This window comes from Varroa jacobsoni, unplaced genomic scaffold (genome assembly GCF_002532875.2).
Source record: "Varroa jacobsoni isolate VJ856 unplaced genomic scaffold, vjacob_1.0 scaffold_119, whole genome shotgun sequence".
Classification (NCBI taxonomy): Eukaryota; Metazoa; Arthropoda; class Arachnida; order Mesostigmata; family Varroidae; genus Varroa; species Varroa jacobsoni.
In genome coordinates, this window is record NW_019213021.1 from 63,249 (window position 1) to 84,867 (window position 21,619).

The window sequence follows — 21,619 nt, forward strand, 5'->3', positions numbered from 1 at the left end:
TGGGCCATAAGATTTTTTTACTGTAATTGTACAAAGTTAATAACCTGTGTATTTATTATAAAAATACATCTTATGGTCTAGGTGATTAGCTTAAACATACCCTGTTGACAAAGGAGATCTTAACTAATACCTCACCACAAAGTAAGATATAGTCAATGGGAACTATTTTTACACTTCTGTAAAATCCAACAAGACACGCTTTTATAGCTATCTCATGTACTCCTTGTAGGTCAACATGTTATGTCACAGCGTTATTACGCTAAGTGCAAATGTCGCATATTGAAAATAATGGTAATCGTGAAAAAATTCGGCAGAAAGCTTGCAGCGAAGGTTCTGAGGGAGGCTAAGGTACCTGTAGGCAAAAAAATTCCGCTTACTGTAAGAAACCATCGTGTTCGGTAAAACAAATCGTTGAGCGACTGATACATTGACATTTTTTGGACATTTTATAAACCTCAGGTCTGCATAGATTGTCACAATAAACGGGCCATGCCGCCTTTGTTATTTAATAAAGCTTTCGGGAAGATTTTAACATAACTAAATCTAACGTTACAAAAATTCAGTTTGTCCAGTGGACAAGATATATAAATGAAAAAACCTTTACTCTCTAGGAGGATAAATTAAAGGCACCAGCCTCCTCTTTTTATATTACGTTCCTTTAATTCAAATACATGAGGTTAAACTCAAACAATCAGTAATAGTTAAATGTCGTCTTAGAAAGGCTGTCTACCTATATAATGTCTTACCACCAGTGCTCTCAGAAATTGACCTTTCCAGGATACTCTTAGAGATTAATCTGTACTTTTTGCGTCCTTGTGCTACGTGCAAACCATGTGAGCCAGTAACGCCTATGTGAACATAATCTTAACGAAAAAAAAGTAATCGTGTTAAATTCAATCTTATAACTAACCTAGTTTACCATCCGTGTGTCGCCTCCTTCGAGTGGCAGGGCAAGTTCCGAGACGGCCCCACTCGCGGCCGTCCTCTTATAGAGATCACAGCTTCGTAGTTGCAAATATCAGCTGATCAATATTATTGAGCCAACGCGACGTAGGCCGCTGTGACCGTCTCCACACAGATTTTTTGATCGAAATGAGAGCGCACACCTAAAAAAGTATCTCAGAAGATGAGTGCTGCTCTGTTAACATAGTTTCAAAGCTGACGCTATAAGATTGGGCAGTGCATTCTATCCTATTAACCAATGTTTTCTTTTATTTTTGATCATTTCAACAACAACATCATTATTCTTCGCTTGCAATTTATGTGTCCACATTTCAGTGAGCCGTTAATGTCAAATTCTTAACATTCTAAATTTGATGTTACCTCAAGCAAATATTTGATTTCCTCGTAACGCTATGATGTCCTTAGTGTTACCAGTTGTATAATTCTTATACGCCACCTCCAAATGTTTTATCCAACTGTTGGTAGCTTGTCGACGCTCGCCCCGAAGCGGCTCATAGCTTCCATGTCTGAATACTTTTAGGGAAGCTATAAGATGCATGTGCCCGGTCTCGTACTCAGATGAGCTCCATGCTCCACTTTTTGCTGCTCACAAACCAGTCAGTTAAGCTTCATGTGAATGCACGGAATTTCTGGTCTCGCTCCTTTTGCTTTGACATCTCTATTCGAGACGGCATACCCTGCTGTTTATATACTGTGACAAAAATAAAGTACTGTACCATGGGAAGATTTATTCGGGAAAGCACTAGACTACGAAAGCATTATCCCGATAAGCTGGTAGATGCTGTAGATGAACATCGCGACATCCAGAACGAGTGTTTCAAAAGATAAAATAGGGCGATAAAGTGCTACGCGTCACCTATCCAACTTCACTGGGCACCAAGATTTACTCGCACCTCAACAGCTTAGTTTTAAACCACGTATGAATTTTACTTATAGATAAAAAAAAAGACGTACATCTAGTCGTGTAAAGCGACAATGTGCCTTTGTACCATCCTATAACAAGCAAAGAGTTGCTTCAGAAAATGCTCGATGATTTTTCAGCGTTGTCACATAAAGTAGCTAACAACGCGTAAATGTAGCATAATACCCGTATTTCGAAAAACCTATTTAAAATATCCCGGTCTAAGCTAAACATCGTTAAAATTTGGATGTATGATAGCCTTCAACGGTTAATTTTGCTGACCGAATCACAAGGGCAACCTCCTGACGTTTTCTTCGTCGAAGATGAATACTAATAATATTTTGACTAGCGTCTTTTATTGTACAGAAATCAGAATTGGCATCCAGGACGTTTTCTTTCAATGTTTCGTTATGTCAAATATAATCAACAATTACAAACGAGTTTTGCGAGCGCGGAGTTCGTACGTAATTCTAGACGGAATTTTTTTTTGTCTTGGAAGACGTCAATTGCGGATCTCAAACATTGCAGACTTGCAAAATGACATGGGAGCCTGCCATTTAAAATAATGCCTAACGTCTTGGGCACCGAACGTAAAACAAAGCGTTTATTTAAGGCAATGTGAACGAATGAGGTGCGTCAACGTGTACACGCCTTAATTATGTTAAGAAGGCTCCCGCGTCAAGTTGCCTTATTTAGGGGCCCTACGTACCTATTGACAGTATCTAGATCTCGTTAATCCCTGCCCCTTTCACTCAAGCTTTTACCTTTTTTGTTTTATGAGCATTTACAATATGGTCTAATTACGAATATATGGACAAGCATGAGTGTAATGATGTTAACGCTAGGTAACCCATTAGTTTATTATGTATAATATATATATATATATACATACAATATAAATACAACGGCTAATTAGTATTAATTAGCCGTTTCTATTAATCCGTAACTTTCTAGTGGAGATTGCGACATAGCACGGCAATAGAAAGGTGTCAATCATAACATAGTAAAAATTAGTGTCAACATTCCTCAATGATCTTCGTTTACAGACTCATACAAACATATTACGTGTGCAAAAGTTGTGGCAATGTTCTTATGTGGAAATTTTCTTAGACGCCTTAGGGTTGGCGGAAAGTGAGTGGATGAAAAGGCCCAGTTATTTTTTACTAGCATAAGGTGCCTACTAAGATACTATGCGACAGAAACGACCGCTGATATCTTTTCAATTACATCCGTTAATCTTTATTTACATCCATATTACTTTTACATATTATTGTTTTTATTTACTTAAGTTTCAAGGCCATGAATCGGCCTGCTTATTTAGTACCTATAACAATGTGTTAACAGAACTGATTTGATTTTCAAGCTCGGAATAGTGATTTTTTGCTATTAAAAAGGAATACTGGGTTTTTTGCTAAAGTGTCTTAATATTTACAGAATGTATCCGTGCAAATATTCGGATTCTGACTTTCTTAAATAAATGGAAAAAGGCAATGCAACAAAAAATTGAGTAATCGTTGACAAATGCTTATGTATTCACGATGTACTTATGGTTTTTAACATCAGTAAATTATCCAACCAACAGCAACAAACAAGCCGTATAAAGCCCACTTGTTCACTACGGTAAAAGAGTAAAATAACAGTACCAATGTGTAAAGAACTACAATCAAGTACAGGGTGTTCAACAGTTTGACGATCCGATCAGAGCAGGATCAAGGTTTCTCGGTTGTCCAAGTCGTTTTTCACGCAACATTTTTTGTGAATATGCATGTATAACAATATTTCTTAAGGCAAAAAAAAAGAAGAAAAAAAATCAACAAGATAAATGCCTTCGTGGCTGTTAACATTTTGGCGAATTGATGGGATATTGAAAAATGTTGGCCGGTTTTCAAAAAAAACCCTCCTTTTTCTTTTAAAACAATTATACCAGTGAGAGGTATAAAAACTAGCCATTTTCTGGCTGTCATTCTTTCGAAAATGTTTTGCGTGGAGTTTCTCCAATTGAGCCTATCAATCTATCTGTATATAGATAACACAATACCACACTATAAGGGTGATTCGATAGAGAAAAAATGTGTTTATCTAATAACTACAAAACGTTCCCGGGAATTGATCCTTCTCCTACCAAAATCGACCCCTTAGCGTGAGTTAGTCTAAATGTTTATGGTCAATATAATTTCATTCTAAAAATAGCATTGTGAAATATAGAGCTGATTGAACGAATACTTTTTCCTCTAAAGGGAAAATTTGATTTAAAATTTTTCTCATCCTCCACGTTTAAAGCAACGTCGCTGCACCGTTTGGAAATATAAAGGCACGACCTATTCTCCACAATTTTGCGCACCTACATTATTTACTCCTCTAATACACGCTGCTTCTAAAGGGAAAAGTTGTTCTCTCACACATAGCGTCACCTTCATACACTGCAATTGCTGGATCCGACACTCACTGAATACTGACAAATGTAATAAGTGCAATGCACTGTCTTGTGTGCCTGGACTTTGTGCAACGCAAAAAATTTCGCTGCGTTTGAGTGCTTTTTTTTTGAGTACTTTGTCTTCTAATTTGCCGGAGCCGCTCCAGTCTATTCCGACAGATTGCTGTCGCGAATGCTGGCAGCGAGTCGTGATACCTGAAACGCTCAGCCGCTAACGTCTCAATGTCGAGGCGCCATTGATCGAAAGCCGCCGCCCTCAAAAGCTGGGCCGCGAAGAAAGTGTGATAAGTCGCACAGCGAACCTATCTTATGGCACGTCCCGAGCTTTTGGCCTACTAGACACTGTACGCTGCCAACAGCTATCTAGTATAATCTCGTTTTCCCGATATGAGCAGCTTCGTCAGCTACAAGGGAACCACCAGCATGTTAGTCATACCATAACATAGCGTTGAATTGTTCCAGTTTCCTCAAAACCTTCGATTACCGCTCCAACGTCGAAACATGGTCATGTCTCGAATCGGTTATATTACGAAATACGCATTAAAAAGTAGTGATAACACTGCCTTAAAAGTTGACGATGTAGAACAGTACAGTCGGCCCTGCCAAGCTGTCCTACAGATACGGAGCTTCCCACCTCACGAACTTTGCTGCTGAATGACTTTAGCAGCACTTCGAAGCCAATGTTCTCGGCCGTATCTACAAAAACGGCCCAGGTTAGTGAACGATCTATTTGCCGCGTTTTCTACTTCATCACATCTGTAGATTTAGATTGTTCGACGCACTGAAACCAACTGATGCAAATCATGTTGCTGCATACAAAGGAGCCTGCATATGCAAGTAGCTTTCGCTGGCGACCAGACGATAACAGATGCCGACATTATACGGACATCACAAACGATTCGAGACCTACTGGCCGATTAGTTTTGCCTCTAAATCATGCCCTAGAAAGACTTCCTACACGATGTACGCGTGATAACGTGCAACCGTTCATGCTTACCACAATCAAGCACTGACGTATCAAGATGTCTGACAGCTTTACTACAACAGTTCTACGACAAAGTATCCAACAGCTTACCAAAAACAAGCTATGCAATGTTAAGAAAAACTAAGCGAAACTAAGAAGAGCTAATCTTCTTCGCTTTATAGTACTTATTATGTGGGACAAGTGCTTCATAATCAAGCGCGAGGCCTCGAAAGTCGCTGACCGATCCATACGGCACGATGAATCTATTTGCAGAGTCTGAACAGTGTGGCACGCTGACTTTTACGAGCTGCTACTTATCATCACACGTAGCCCCTCACGATGCACAAGTTGACAACTAACACGCGCGTTATACGCCGAATACTTTTACTTCCTGTTAAACCAATTGATGAAGACAGGTATCCAAAAACTGTCAGTGTTACTGCTATATATATATATAATTATCTTTGCACTTCTTCTTACGTTAGAGATTCCAACAAACACTTTTTCAACATGCATATTATAATAGTGTCCAGTAATCGTAAGGTCCGAGATATTCTTACACCGGATATCTTACAATGAACAATTCTTGCACCGGTCATTCTCCAGAAAAGCCACTGTGTAACACGCGCCCAGCCAGATCTCGAGTGAGGCTGACTCGGCTTTTGAGAGTTTGGGACTCCCGCCAAATAATTGTGATATAAAAATGGCGTCCCTATCATCTTGATGGGGAAGCATTAAATTGGTCGTGCGCGACTGTTAAAATTACCACGGGCCGATTCAAATACGAAACTGTGCTATTGTCACAAGTTACTTATCAAACGCAATATTACTACAGGAAGCATTCTTTGCAGCTTTTTCTACTGAATAGCCCACACCGTTCGACAATTGCCCGCCCTACAAATTTCACCTATAAGTACCACTCCGGCAGTCAACAACGCACGATTCGACTATTTGGACACTCGTGTCTGTTCATTACGACCCACCGTTGGGAATTATTAGGTTTCCCTAACAATTTTTACCGCATTACCTTTATTTTTCAAAAAATCAGTGCGCCAATAATGCTTTCAATGTTTTTCACATACATGTATTTTACTTTACGGAGGTCTTTAACGATCGGATTCAATTGTACACAATGTATCTTGCATGAAAACTGTTTTACTATGTTATGGAAAACTATTAAGATTGTTCCCACCTTACAATAGCTTAAAAATTAGTTGTTATTCGACGTTATTTCTTTTATAGATATAGTCTGTAAAAGCTAAACATGATATGTTCAAATTAAGCACGAAGTAAAGCTCACACTTTAGACTTTCTAGTCTATAGATATACAACTAAAGGTTTAGGTCCGCCGTTTTGTCCGATCCGAGATGATCTTCCAGAGGGGACAGATTGGGCTGATTTTCGTAAACGCTACTGGGAAGTTCTGCGCGGACACTAGAGCTGACTAGCAAAACACTTTTCTCAAATTTGTTTGTTGGAGAAAAGTTTGTTTTTCCAAGGCGGCCACCAACACCTTCTACGCTCAAATATCAAACGTACAAATGTACATTTTCTAAGTAAATTGCATTGCAGTGCGTGCTGCAATTATACGTTTAAAATAAACTGTTGTGTCCATCAATATTATGATCTAATACCTGGCGGCTGTGCAACGTTACTTCACTGGCCCTTCAAGCAGCACATTTCCACTTAACACTTTTTGCACTGGTCAATGTTAACCATACGAAGTATGATGTCTCTACTTCTGTATAAGTGCGAAGAATGCGGCTTACATGACCGCTGAATATTACAGAATTTTTTACGTTTCAATATTTTAATAATAAACTATTCTTATTTTGGGTAATTTAAATAGGTTACACATCGTACTAATCTCAGGCATTTTATTCACTCAACGCAGAAATGCTTCATAATTAATAATAATTTAACACTTTTTCAGACGAAAGCGGGAATAATTGTCCGTAATTTGCCAGATATCGATGAAATACGAAGAATCTCTGCATAAATGATTTATATTCCTCGACTGCATGTATACTTTTTCATTGGTGAAAATAGTTAAAATGACAAAACGGGACATACGTAATATAGTATCGAAATTGCTGAAACGTTTCTTAACGAAAGATTAAGAATAACTGTAGGAGTGTGCGGAGCTTTAGATATACGTGTGCGGTTTATATAATCTGAAGTCAAGCCCAGTTATTTCTTTGAATAGCGATATCCATTCAGTAGGTTAGCGGATTAATTGTGATAAAAGAACGAGGTTGGCCGACATGGCTTAGTTATTAATATTACTGCAACTGAAACTGGGTTACAGAATAACTGAGCGGAGTGAGAAATTGACTGAGTAGATAAATGTGCTAACAGATAGATAAATGATAGGAGAATGTTTAGGACGCTTATAAACATGCCGAGAAACAATTTACGTTAGGAGTGTGAGGTAATACGGACCACGTATAAAAACAGGAACATGAGACAATTGCGGTATGGCAGCACGGCATACGGAACTTTCCAACAGAAGAACACGATGACTATCGCTAATAAATTAACTATTTAAGGAAATAGTATTGCTATAACGAGATAGCTGTAACAACTGAATTACTGAGAATTACGAATCGAATAAATGCCAGAGTTCGCAACTGAAGTATAGTGCATGTTAGGTTAGACATGAAGAATTAAATTTACTCATTTGGACTAGGCTGATAAAATCGCTGGAACAGTTTTATGAGTTGAGTGGAGCAAAGAAATGGCAACGGCATAATGGTGGGCTAGGTGTAATATCAATATATTGAATTAGTTAAGTCAACACAAAGATAGAGGCGCTGCTAAGCCTGCAGTTGACGCTCTAATCCAACATATTAAATGTAAATCTTGCGTAGCAAGTTCTGTCCAATCTAGAACTGATCCTCGAAGTGGTTTTCACTAATTTTTCTGAATCGCTAGGGTTTCATCTTTGAAAGGTTTGTACGCAAGATTCGCCAAATACTTCTCTCCTTAATAGGAATAGTTTATTTTTTCCAGTAGACTGTAATATTAATTCAGCTGGTCGTTAACTGACAGCAGCACCTTACTCCACGTTTAACAACAATGCACTAGCATCGCCGGCGCTTATATTTCATTAATGCGAAAACTGTGTTCCATGAAAAATCACACTCAACCTAGCGCGCTCAGCATACTTAGTGTAAACAACTGTGTTTAAGCAGTGCACCAAATAACACACACAACATAAAGTAAATAGTTAACATACGTCTATGTGACTATTGTGGACTTTGCTGCTACCGAAAATGAGGTGATACATAGTAATGGACGCTATTGACAGGCTCCTAGATGTAAGAGCCGAAATGAGCTGGCTTTTTGTTCTCCTAGCCGAATTGTGTATTTTTTTTCTGTACACTGAAGTTGCGGTGGAGGCGGTTCTTCTATGCGATCAATTGAAAGCAACCGCTTATCAACATCATAAAAACAGCCAGAAGAACTGTCATGTTACCATATTGTGGAAATGTATACAATAGTTTAGCTTGCTGGCCTAACCTCTTCTAGTCTAAGAATAGTTAATATTAAATTGGATGTAACATGTCTCAAATATTGCAGGATGCTAATGAAATGACTGCAAGGGGTTGACAGGATTACAAGAACATTACAATGGGAGAACGTGGTATGTGCAGCGAGATAAATGTTTTTTTTACAGATTTACTGAAGCAAGGGAATAGAACAGCGAATGCGGTCAATACTGCCTCTAAGTCACGGGAGGACCAGAACCGGATCGTGTGGGTCTGTCGTTAAAGAAAAGTATGTAATAGGCAAGGCGTAACGCGACAATATCGTGTCTCAATTAAAGTTTCATCTTTCCTAACTTGATTTAAATGAATATATAAGAATTAACACTCATTTTCAAAATGGACACAACATGGCACTAATTTGCGTTTTGACTTAACGATAACGACGTAAAAATGGTATACCATATAGCACAACACCACCCAGAAATACACTATCGCTAAGGTCGAAATAATTAGGGCCATCTTTTTATTACCCAAAACATTTTGCAGATTATTTTACTGCTATCCTGTCCGTATTCCTCGCTACCATTTCGTGACTTAAAGCATCAATCCAATCAATCATAGATCACACAGACCATTTTTCTTATTGAAGAATCCATCGGCTTCCCCAGAACTACGAAATAAATGCGCACATGGGCCGCGATCGCGGCAAGGTTGACCGCTTCTCATCCGATACTGGACCAAAACCGGTTAATCCTTAACCGCTTTTTAAGCAGTACCATATTTCAAAATTCCCGCGTCTAATGACAAAAATAATAAGAATAAGCAGTTTCCTAGCTTGTACACTTTTGCGGAGATACGCTAAACAACCATTATTATAACTAATACATTCTCCAAGGGTCGTATCAGCTTGTACTATATACAGTTTTAGTTTATCTAGTAATTATTCAATCTTGTAACCATGCTACAATAAGTCTCCATAAATAACCTTATTGGTTTTCTAGTCCATTACCCACATGCTACATAGAAATTATTATAGGTTTAGCTTTAGAATTTTCAAATTCAGTACTTGCCCATTACCGGGTGAGAAGCGGCCCATACTTTCATAAAAGTCTACGTCTGAATTAGTGTCGATATGTCGAACTCTGCACTACAAAAAATTTCAACAGCACCGAACTACCATTGTTTTTAAATCAAAACAGTTCTAGAGATGAACGCTAAAGCCCAAACCTGACCGGTTTTGGGATGAATGGGGGTCTTAAATCTATATCGCTCGATAGATCATTTAATTTTATGTATGAAAGACTTTCACACTTTATTCTGAAGTTGATTCTTATGAACAATCTTGAGGCCTTTTTTTATTTTTGTCCGTTGTTTAACTTTGTTTCTCTCAAACTGTATTCACCATAAACATCCATTGCGGCCTACTCTTTTTTCCTTTTTTTCTTCCTTGCTGGACTAAAAATTCAAGAGCATTGCATTTCGGAGTGTAATTTGACAACAAAAAGATTGCTACATGAATTGGTTTTTGTTTCAGATAAAGATGGGAGGAACTATTAGCGCAATTTTAGTGGAAGTTCTGCGCATCAACGTGATGCCTTAATGGCCAAATATTAGCTAATGTAAGCAACATTTTTGGGCGGCAGATACCACAAATATGTACATTTTTTGCTGAAAATAAAGGGATAAATCAACGAAAAAGTCTTTCCTTTTTCATAAATAGCAAAAGCGCTTGCTGAGATGTCGAATACGATATAACACAAAACAATCTGCAGGAGAACCACCCAACACACTTTACGGTAGCCAAAATTTTCTTATGCTTTTCTCGTAATTCCTACCGTTTTCGAGATAAAAAAAAAGATAAAAAACTTATTCAAGTAAGTAAATAATCACCTGTTAGGTGTGTTTCCTTAGCTATTATATCATATTTCAAACAGTAAGTCGCTGTCGCCCTGCGTGCCCGTTCCTTATGATCTAACTAGTTCGATTAAAATATTGCTAATTAAAAAATAATCTTATCATACGGGTAATTATGCCAAACCGAAAGATCTGATATAAACGATTTTTTCTTGTAGAGTTAACTGAATCTGCAATATGACGAATAGTTTTTTTTAATGATTCCTTTCCCCTTCACTGCTGCCACTGTTCGTTTATTTCTATGCTCTAGTCAACAGTGCTTTCTTTTCTGTAAGCCGATCGTAATACTATTATGTTGTGTATGTCAATTTTATCCCGAACGAAGGTCCAGGTCTCCACAAGAGCGTAAAACTTGAGAGAGCAAAAGGTTTTCATGGGTGCAAAACCCACAATACCAGTCCTGTCTAAATTAAACTAGCCAGGTAAGTTATTACATCTAAAAACATCTTCTAGACCTCGCGCCGACAGATTATTACTTTTCGATCTATAGCAAATCTATTTCGCAGTAGGACGTTTGACAACAAGTAGAGTCTTTCAACACCGCGTGAATTCTGACGAGATGAAATAAACAAATTGGTCGATCGACTGAGAACGTTGTAGGGAGTGACACCGAAAACGAGTTGCTGAAATTAAATAAAATGCTGTCTCTGGTAGATAAAACCCCGCTCTTATCAGCTATGGTTTACAAGTGCTAGCCACCTACAGCTTACTCTCACTAATCTGTTTTTACACGACCATATTCGGACGGCCGTGCCTTTTAGTCTGCTTTTGCACTGATTTACTCTTTATTAGGTTATTATTGAGGTCTTATTGATGTTGTTTCCCTGGTTTAATTTCAAATAGCTCAGAAAAATTACATGTAGCCCCGATGTAGAACAAATGTTACCTATCCCTGTTGAACCATATTTATGATTGTGGCCCTTTATATCCCCAGACATCTCAAATATAGCAACGATATGGTACTAACAGGCCATATCTGTGAGCTCACATAATTTTTTTACTGACCAATATGAGGTCTATCGAAAAAAAAAGGGCGTACCTGCCCTGGTTATTAACAAAAAAATCACCGGCTAAAGTAAAGGATGCAAAACAGGCACCCGAGTTTGTGTAGTACTTTTTACCGGCATTTGTAATTCTTGCTGACACAACAGGTTCCGAAGCTTCTACTTCTACAAAGAAGCAGTGTCAAGAAGTAGATCGTACCGATCTACTTCTTGACAATTCTTAGGTAAAGCTCGTGGGCTTGAAGATCCTAACAAGACGTTTAATATTTTGTGAAACATGGGTTTGAGGAACAATACGGTTTGCAATAGGGCAGTCTACGGTTATGTAATTATTTATTACGAGTTATGGTTAATAACAGAATAGCGTTTCGCTAAATATATTTAATTCTCTCACGTCTTCGACAAGCCAAGTTATTACTACGAAAATTAAAAATGACTAAGCGTACATGATAAAGCAGTATAGCGGGTAGAGGCCTATCTTCTAAAATAGCTTTCTGTATCAGGCTAAACTCGACATTAAAAAATTCAGTGTCCTTTTTATTAGTGACCGCCAGAGTCCACGCTGTTCAAAATGTTCACTTTATACTTCTGGAAAGTTGTCTTTGATTATCTTATATATATTAGTTTTCGAAAACTTGCACAGACTTATAGTGCACGAAACTTAGAGAGATTAATTACACAAAATAAACCGTACCACTATGACAATGTGTGGGACAAATGTTTAGTACTAATTCAGCTAAATTAATGATTACCTTCAATGGAAAGCCATGTGCTTGCAAATCCCACCCATATATTACGTCGAAACGCGATTTAAGAAAATCAAACTTTTTACAGGGCTAGCTTTTTGTTTCCAATTGTATGCATGATTATTAATATTATTATTAATAAGTTTCCTACCATTTAGACTTATTCGTTGTGTTACTGCAGAAGTCTGGTATGCAGGAGTCTAGAGTATCGAAATGCAATTTTGACACCATCCTGATATTTAAATACTTCTGCTCGCAAGCAGTTCAACGCCTTGAAGTAAAAGTTTACCTACATGATCAATGCCTAACGAGTGTGACGTATGTCAGAGAGTCCCCAACAGTAAATCCTGCATTTTTGTCTTGCGGTGTGAAGTTCAGCGTTGTTGTGCAATAGGAAAGATATCTCTTTGTATTAATCTCGGCTGTTGAATTTAAGCTTCTTCATTTTCACTTCTAATTGTTTAAGTGCTCTTCAGCGGTATTGACGAACTATGCCTCATAAAGCCGTAGTCGATAACACCTGCATTAGACCATCAAATGGGGAACATAAGCTTTTGCTGATGTTCTACTGGTTCAGTTGTGTAAACATAACCGTTTGAGGCTATGGAATGCATCTTTTATTGCGATTCTGAATTAAATCCAAACATAAAAGACTGTTGTAATGCGTTTTCTCGTCAAATCGTGCAATACTAATTTGCCCAATTTTCCTGCCTCATTAGTTTAACGGAAATGAACTAGTATTTTTACATACACCAAACCTGAATGTTAACACCCGTGCTCTTCGAGATGGGTTGTTTTGCATTACAGCTCATAATTCTGTCTTATTTTACCTTTGCAGGGATTTTCAGTGAGACTATTATCAAGTTTAAATTTCCTTTCTATAATTCTTTGAACAATTCTCGGCGTTTCCACTACAAAAATATCCCACCGTATACAAGGTTTACATGACTAATCATCTCCACCGCCGTATTGTGAGTGAAGGGTCTTACATTTCACTTAGTACAAGTAAAGCTTGAACGTAAAAAAAAAAGCTGCGAAAGGCTTCATCGTTATAAAGTAACGTGTTTTGCGATGCGAAGCTAATATTTGCCACACCTAATACTAAACAATCTAATCCCATTGTTTTCTTTCGCTTAAATAACTTCTTACTTCTTCTCAGTGACTTAGTCACTTTCAGAATGTTGTCTTATAAATTTACAAACTATACATTCTGTAATTTTATGGCGATCTCGAATGATGCTACATTGGTAGGTCTTGTTTGGAGTCTAGACACTTAAAAAATACTAACGGGCCCAATTTCTGCCTAAAGTTTAAGGTCTCCCTAAAATAGCTCTAAAACCGAAAATAGCATAATATTAAGCATAGTCGGACGACTGAAAATAAATATTTTCCTTTTAAAAATGTCAGCTGACTTCTACGTCATGGCACCGTAAATTACAACTTAGTCCTTGTCCATTCTTAATAAATTTTCATATCCCTTTTTTTCATCCCATAGATACAGGATGAAGTCGTTTGCGCACTGCTAACCATAGATCATAGACGTCTACAAGATCAGATACGGTGCTTTTGGTATCAGGTCCGTTGTTTTTATGTATACTCGAGTCGCACTTAAAGCAAATGTTTACAATCCGAACGTAGTCGAGCTAGTTGCTGATTGAGTAGGGTTTCCTAGCATGATATTCGCCGGCGCATTATTTCGCAGAGATGGGGCACGGAAAAGTTCAAGGAACCTCAATTTAGCAAGGCCAGAGGCAGTATAAAATAGGTCTCTGTCACCCTTGGTCAATAACTCCCTCTTGGAGTCATTCCCTATAGTCAGTATGAGACTTCAGCGATTATTCCCATAAAGAAACCAACTATAGTAATTCCGTGACTTGGAAATGTACAAATGTTTTCCCTTACCGTAATAAAACAAATCCGTAACAGAAAAGTGTCAATCGTAATATATGTTTTAAACGCAGTTTTAAATCGGCATTGCAGAACTTAAAAGAAGAGAAACATAATAGAAGCAGTTTTAAAGAACTATCCCAGTTTTTGAGTAAATATTTGTAATATACTCTAATATTAAAACACAGTGAGAAGAACTCTTTCTGTGTGGTTATCTAAAGAACATGCGATACATATTCAAGAGAAAACTTTAGGCAAAATGCCATATGAATCGCCAAAAATGAAGACTTTGTGGATAAATTTGCATCTTAAAGTGATTTATAAATAAGTTAAATGTCGTCTATAAAGCACCTGCATGTTAACCCACTATAACATATGCACCCGTACATGCACTGGTAATTTTGTTTTAAATTAAAAAATTGATGTACTTGCAGGCTCTCTATGAAGTTAATTATGGAAATTTTACCACACAATGTACTGGTCAATTCCGTCGTTAGGGATCACAATGAAAACAACTTTTTTGAAACCTAGTTGTGCACATTACTCAGCATCCCCAGTGGTCCTTACACTTGCGTTGAGAGCTGTGAGTCGCTGAAAGCTATATTTACGGAGTACGGAAGAAAGGTCACATAATATGAATGTTATTTAAAGTGGAGTTTCATATAGCCTTTAAAAAAATGACCGATGGAAAAGAGTCTTGGTGAAATTATGTGTTACTGTATAAACAAAAACACCTCGCGTCAATAATGCATTCCTGGTGGCCTAAGACTGTTGGACGGTATGCGCAATTCCCGGGTGAGTGGTGCTGCACATGGATCTTTTACATGGAGTCACCGTGGCCTTTTTATTTTCGTTGGCAATTTTTGCCGACTAGATTGTAATTGATTCGCTCCTCTTTTAAAGCTGTCTAGCTTTAACAGCGTAGCGATGAACACAAGTTTCATCTAATAGCCCAGAGTCAGGGCACAATACTAAGCTATTTTAGATGTTTCCTTTGTAATTCCCAATGGTTATATTACTCCGAGATCTGTTTTCATTCCTTTTAAGCAAACGCAACAACTCCGAACCAAATGTGCATATTCACTTACTAGGATATTAGGTCATTGTTGTGTTGAAATGCCATTAGTACTTGGTTATTTGCCAACATATGTAAACGGCTCTTCGCTATTTTTTCGTAACACAGGCTTATTCATGTTCGATTATATTGTAATTAAAAAATCTTGCCCTGTTTTGAATGACATAAAAAGTAATCTGAAGTTGAGTTTAGTTACACTTTATAGCCTATGGACGCTGAACATATTAAATGCAAGTAATGATGATCTGGCAAGTTCTAGATGCAGTGAATTACCTTTTGCGAAAAGAGCCTGTTGCTCACAGGAACAACTAACGGCGCCAAAGATTTTATCTTCTGAAGCTACATATAATCAAGTTATGTAATGGTGTTTTTAAAAATTCATCCGCCGTTCTTCCAAACTGGAAGGAGAGCTTTTATCGAAAACACTGCAACACGAAAATGCCCGAAATTTTGCTGAATATAACCATTATGTATACGCGGTTTTTATAACCTATTGACATCAAACGTTTCTTTGAACGTAATACTGTATTCTTTTCCCTCATATTTTTGGCTATTCTCCTGTGAGTCATAGTTAAGACGGCGTGATCTGTTGGCGGTCTTTTCTTTTCGGCGTATCTTGTAAGATCTCATGCAATCCATAAATGAGGCTCCTTCAAGGTCCTACATATCCAACTCCAAATTGTAAATATCATGGGAGTTTTATAGGGTACATATGTATATGTTGCAGCATATCCACTATCATACAGATCTTAATATGCTTGATGAAGTGTATTTGCATTTGAATGCAATGTACCAGAAATCGGTTTCCTTCTACTTATTAGGTGTTGCATAGATGTTGCTAGGTGCATCCAGAATTATTGGTGGCCATTATGGCCACGGAACTTACCAACAAATGCAAAAATTGCCCAATGAAAATGTCCGATTGACCGCGTTTCATATACGGAGCACTTTTGTATCCAAAGCAACTTGTTGTTAGAGAAGTACTGTGAGCACTTCGAAATCGCTAAACGGTTTTTTACACTGAACTTCAACGTATGAGAACTATCGATCTTCTATTCCTTTTGTTCTCAGTCGCTGTGCCAATCCAGCATCATTTAACTACAACAACTACAACACCCAGTCAAAACCAGACCTATTCGTACACTCATTCGGTAAGCTCTCACAGCGCATGGATGACGGCCACGTCAGTGGAACTCTGACAGACAACAATATTTTACACAAACAGACAGATGCTGTTGTTGCTCTGCATTTACTACTAAGTTTTCTTCTTACTGTCGCAGCTGCGGCTTGAGACGTTGCTGTTGTTTTTGTAATGTAGATATAGACACTGTTGGTAAGCTGCTGCTGCTACTAACAGCCTACTGATGGCTATTCCCGCTAAAGCTTAGTGTTCACATACACGACACATAACCGCAACACTATGATCATAGGCAGCGAAGAGCAGGTACTAGACTAACACTGAACTAGGTTATCGTATCTGGCGATGTCAGCTGACGGTATTGGTTGACCGGCCGGCTAGACTCCCAGCAGACGATCTGAGCGATTCGTTTTTGTTGTTATTTTGCTAAACCTATTACAAATATAAAAGCGGCAGTATTAAGACAAGATAAACATGCAATAGCGATTCCTTTCTCGTTTCTGCGCGGAAAGCTTGCCGCCTTCTTTATAAGGGTATGACATATTAGTAATAATGAAATGGTTGTGAGCCAATCAGATTGGTGCTTCCTGCGTTACCCTTCGAACTCACCTGTACCGACGATCCGTATGCACCTTAAATTGCTTTAATCGTATCATCACCGCTGTTAGTCTTGTTATCTACTGCCTATATCGAAGTGACACAAAATGATGAGAATGTTAATCTTTTAGTCAGAATGTTTATTCACTAAATCATGCAATTCAATATTACGTGTGTGTGAAGGTAACATAAAAAAATAAATTATAATGAAATCTCTATCTAAATGAAAGAAATATTGTAAGAAGAAGAAGAAAATCCTATTTTGTGCAACTTTTTCAGAAAAAAAACTATGTTAAAAGCTTACGCTACGCATTGTTCAGAGAAAAACTCAGTTAGACACATGTTCGTTCACAATAAATTTAAAGTACTATTTAACGTACAATAAATAACATAATTTATTCAAAACAAATTATTATTTCAAGTCCAGGTTATCAGCAAAATACAGACTTTTATCATCTGTGAGAATATTCACTGCTTCTCAAAAACTGCAACTTACAAACGCATAGCTACGGAACGCGGTTTGCTGAATAAAACATGAATAAATTAATTTTTGTCGGTCTCAGCAACAAATGTGGCTTTTTCGACGTGAAAGCTTAAATTTCGTTATAGGAATATGTATTGTATTTAGATTCGTCTAATCGTGAGCCTCCAAGCTGGGCCAAGCACAACACCCTAGATGAATTTGCACGTGAAAAACCACCGATAAACAGTCTACTCCAACCACTGCAACACGCACCTCTAATAAGCAACGAAGACACATTCCTAAAAGGACAAAAATAAATCGATGGTCAAACAGACACACAGGCAGCTATTAAATATAATGAGTACACTAGAGTTAACTTGACTGGCCAGCTCGAGGTGATGTATTTTCGTCTGATTTGTAAACCCATGCGCCTTTGTGATAGTACAGTAGTAACGTATTTGTTTAATAACATAAGTATATTGGCTGGTCCAGATTCGAAAGCGGGCGTTAAGCCACTTTGTTTCATGCTTTAAACTAGCTGTTTGAAGCAATGCCAGGTGTAAAATTGAAAACTGTGTACATTTTTCTTTTTTTTTTTGCATAGAATTTTTGTCTCGGTTTTCACAATTGGTAGTGCGGCCCTTAGACTATATTGCTAGCTGTCGCTATTATGTAGCCAAACGGCTGTATTTGATCAAACTACCTATATACACTTAAATATAAAGAAAATCCAACGCTTCATCAGGACGACAAATTCTGCAAAAAAGTTTCTATGAAAATCTAGGCCCCCATAACTTGAAATATTTTAATAGTGCTGCGAATCATCTTTCTCGAAATAACAATGATGATAGCTTCAGCCAAAGAAGCAAACATCAAGTATTTACTTCCAATTATATGTATAGACTAAAACACTATTTGATTATTGCTATAATATTAATTAATTGCACACTGTTTAGCAACGAAAATTGCGCCACTGAACCGCAGAGAACATTGAGATGATGTCGATATTGTCATCATAATGCCATTATTAAACGGTATAATGGCGGTTTAAGTATAGAAATTGAGGGTCATTTAGATTGAGCTCACATGGCATAAAGTAATACCGTATCAACCACTTTGTGAGAAAAAAGACACCATTTGGTCAGTACAATAGCAACAATGTAAGTCTTAGCAAATTCAGGTAGCCAGAAAAATGGGGTACCTGATATACGGTTAACCTGAGGAGATAATTCTTGATAGAAAAATTTTGTTTACTCGATTTGATTGGCGCACTTATGTACATATATGTAGGATACGCGTCTGGTACTATATGTATATGGGGATAATTATTTATTTAATTAAGTGTATTTATCTCGAAAGCGGTCAGAGTTATAGGTAGAAACTATAGAAAATAAATAGTCGATTATCGCAAGGTACGCATAATTAAGTAATCTGACATACTTTCATACGTTTTGCTTAAAGGTAATGGTCTTGTATTAAATTGGGGAAGCTTATTTTAAAGAGCTAATATTTAACCATGGTCATATTGAGGTGAATTTACGTTCCCATTTTCGCTATGGATGCATTTGATAAGTCTTAATTTAATTGACGATCCTAACAAAATCTGCTTATTTTTAAGCTACATGTCTAACAGATACATTGAAACAGTCAGATAAAATACCAAGGCGAATGTGTCAGTGAACAGTATGCTGCTTTCAGTTAAATTAAAATTAGCAATGACGCAACGGGTAATGGAGAGCATTCGTTCTTCAGCATTTTCAAACCTTAACTATGGTCTAAAATTAATGGCTATTATAGTAGTCTTGTGTTGTACAGTTTTAGGCTTATCAAAAAGTAATGTTTTTACTAACAAACATTTTTACTATAGATCAAATGCTGAAGCATATTATAATGAACATTTAAAGCAACTATGCTGAAATCTCTAAAAACGAGATAATATAAATAATTCTCAAAGTTTGATTGTCTTAGAAATGTCTGATAATTTGGAAGGTTTCAACTTACCGATTTAAACAGATAAAATTACTGTACTCCGTTGTTAGAAAAGATGAGACATCTAGATATTCATGATGCCACGATAAAGTGGTTTCGTTTATATTCAGTTAATCGCTCTTTTTGCCTTTTGTTCGACAACAATGCTGGTTGGAATCCCGCCAATGACATAAACTACACGACAAGTGTGACTAGATGAAGAAACAAGCAGTAACAAAAGCCAACATTACTAAGCAGCCTCTAGCGTTGCTCAGAAAAGCCGCATTTTCCATTACTGTATGCTACGTTTGTATTAAAAAAAATATATAAAATATACTGATTATTTAAAAATGTATTGTTCGGCTATGGAAAATTTGATCTTTCTTGCTCTAAATATCTTCATAACGTGCATACGATTTTTTTAATACTCGTCTGTGTGTGACATTATAACTGAAGTTTGTAAAGCACGTTAGTCAGTTTTTGAAAAATATAGTCGTGGACAAGACTGCCGTACACTATAGTGCCTATAGCTAAAAGTAAGCGCGTTGACAGCATTTGAGTTAGGAAGCGGCATGATCCGATAAAATTTAAGTTGGATCAGCTGTCTGAGGATGCTACTTGATAAGGCAGTGTCTCTCGAGGGCCCCTAGCCATTAAAAGATTAGGAGACTCTAATACGTAGTTGTTGTTAAGGATATATATATTACAGTACCGGTCCTAATGATTGTATTTTAGGAATAATTAACATATTAATAAAAAAAAACAGGAGCTTTTACTTAAACTTGCGCATGCTTGTATTCCGTTTTGCTTAGTTATCTACTTTCATAATGAGAATTTTTTTGTTTAGTTATTAAGATATTCATGATGGATCACGGCTACTGGATTACATGGGCTTGCATTTGCGGCCTAGGATGCGTTGGTAGCAAAATTCGATTACAAAAGCTTCTCAACTGGATTAAGATAACTTCGACATTCGTTCCCTTACTGACACTTGATGCTTTTTTCCAACGATGTGTCTAATCGGCCTCGTGTTTGCCTAATTTTATCAAAGAAACGTAACGGGTAATCATGTCAAATGAAGATTTAATATCAGAAACGCCGGTCAACTTTCCCTTAGAAAAATCGCAGATGTGATTTTAATATCAAAGAAGATCCTCAACCTTTGGATTCATCATTTACTTTTATCTACGATTTTATCAATTGAATGGTAAAGAAAATTTACCCGCAGTTTGGCAAATATTTTCTAGGACTGGGTAAAGATGGTTTTCTGAGAGTGGAATGACCTGGGTGTTTAATACACATCTCTGTGTGTTGCCATGGTAATCACAAATATGCTGTCATCGTTGAGTTTTAGTGTCGAGAAATGGTTATGGAATATTGCCTTTTTATAGTTCTTACTAACTTTCGTGGTAGTTTAATGGGTAGAAAATCTGCATGCTAATATTTGGGATACATTGTGTTCAGGGTTCGAAACCCGGCACAGACAGTTTTTTTTCGTACTAGGAGCCAGCTGTCTGATGGAATGCCTGATGGTGATACCGGACGTAAAATTTAAAACGTTCTGTTCAGTACCTATAATTGTAAAACCTAGACCCACAGACCGAATAGTCAACAATCAATGGCGAGAATCATTGCATATATTAGTATGCATCAAAGCTGATACTCGCAGTATAAACCTGTTTTTCAAAAATTTCCGCAGGAAACTGAAATGGGCTTAGTTATGCCGTAGGCCCCTTTTTGGATGACCGTCGTAGTAACCACAGTTCATATACGAAGTTATTTAATATACAAAAATAATAATCTAATTTATAAAAAAAATTTTAATGGTTAATAATTGGTGTACTAAAACAAGTAGAAGGATTGGCACAAATCTGTATCACCGCTTTTTGTGGTCACGGCGTTCTAATTCTCATCAAATACCTGACGATAATAGTAGAACAACATAAAAAGACTGCGTCACTACAAAGTCAAGATCGCGCATCTCACATCTTAGTATTACTCAAGAGACTCCAGAATCAGAGGCTATAAGGTCCTACAGGCCAAAAGTCGGTTGATGAAAATATTTGTGATAAAG

At 37.3% G+C, this 21,619-nt stretch overlaps 1 protein-coding gene and 1 long non-coding RNA gene across 8 annotated transcripts in view; one reads left to right on the forward strand and one right to left on the reverse strand.

Moving 5' to 3' along the window:
* TM9SF3 (transmembrane 9 superfamily protein member 3) overlaps positions 1–20,927 on the reverse strand; it is a 50,251-nt gene extending 29,324 nt beyond the window's left edge. Inside the window, exons 1-3 of one of the 5 annotated variants that reach the window (XM_086970975.1) lie at positions 19,579–20,927; positions 17,127–17,876; positions 911–1,106 (exon numbers count right to left, since the gene is read on the reverse strand). The gene's annotated coding sequence lies outside the window, so the exon portion shown is untranslated. Of the gene's footprint in view, positions 1–910; positions 1,107–1,323; positions 1,343–16,265; positions 16,824–17,126; positions 18,830–19,578 lie in introns of those variants that run through there. The other 4 variants (XM_022844202.2, XM_022844192.2, XM_022844209.2 and 1 more) reach the window with 4 other exon arrangements.
* LOC111266606 (uncharacterized) lies at positions 2,814–11,643 on the forward strand. Of its 3 annotated transcripts, none has more exons than XR_002684177.2 (3): positions 2,814–5,678; positions 8,845–9,042; positions 10,288–11,643. It is a non-coding gene; the product is annotated as an uncharacterized LOC111266606 (long non-coding RNA). The 3 variants fall into 3 exon arrangements; XR_002684183.2 differs by having other exon boundaries at positions 2,815–5,678; positions 8,942–9,042; XR_002684182.2 differs by lacking the exon at positions 2,814–5,678 and adding an exon at positions 8,141–8,213.
* Positions 20,928–21,619: the final 692 nt, after the last annotated feature.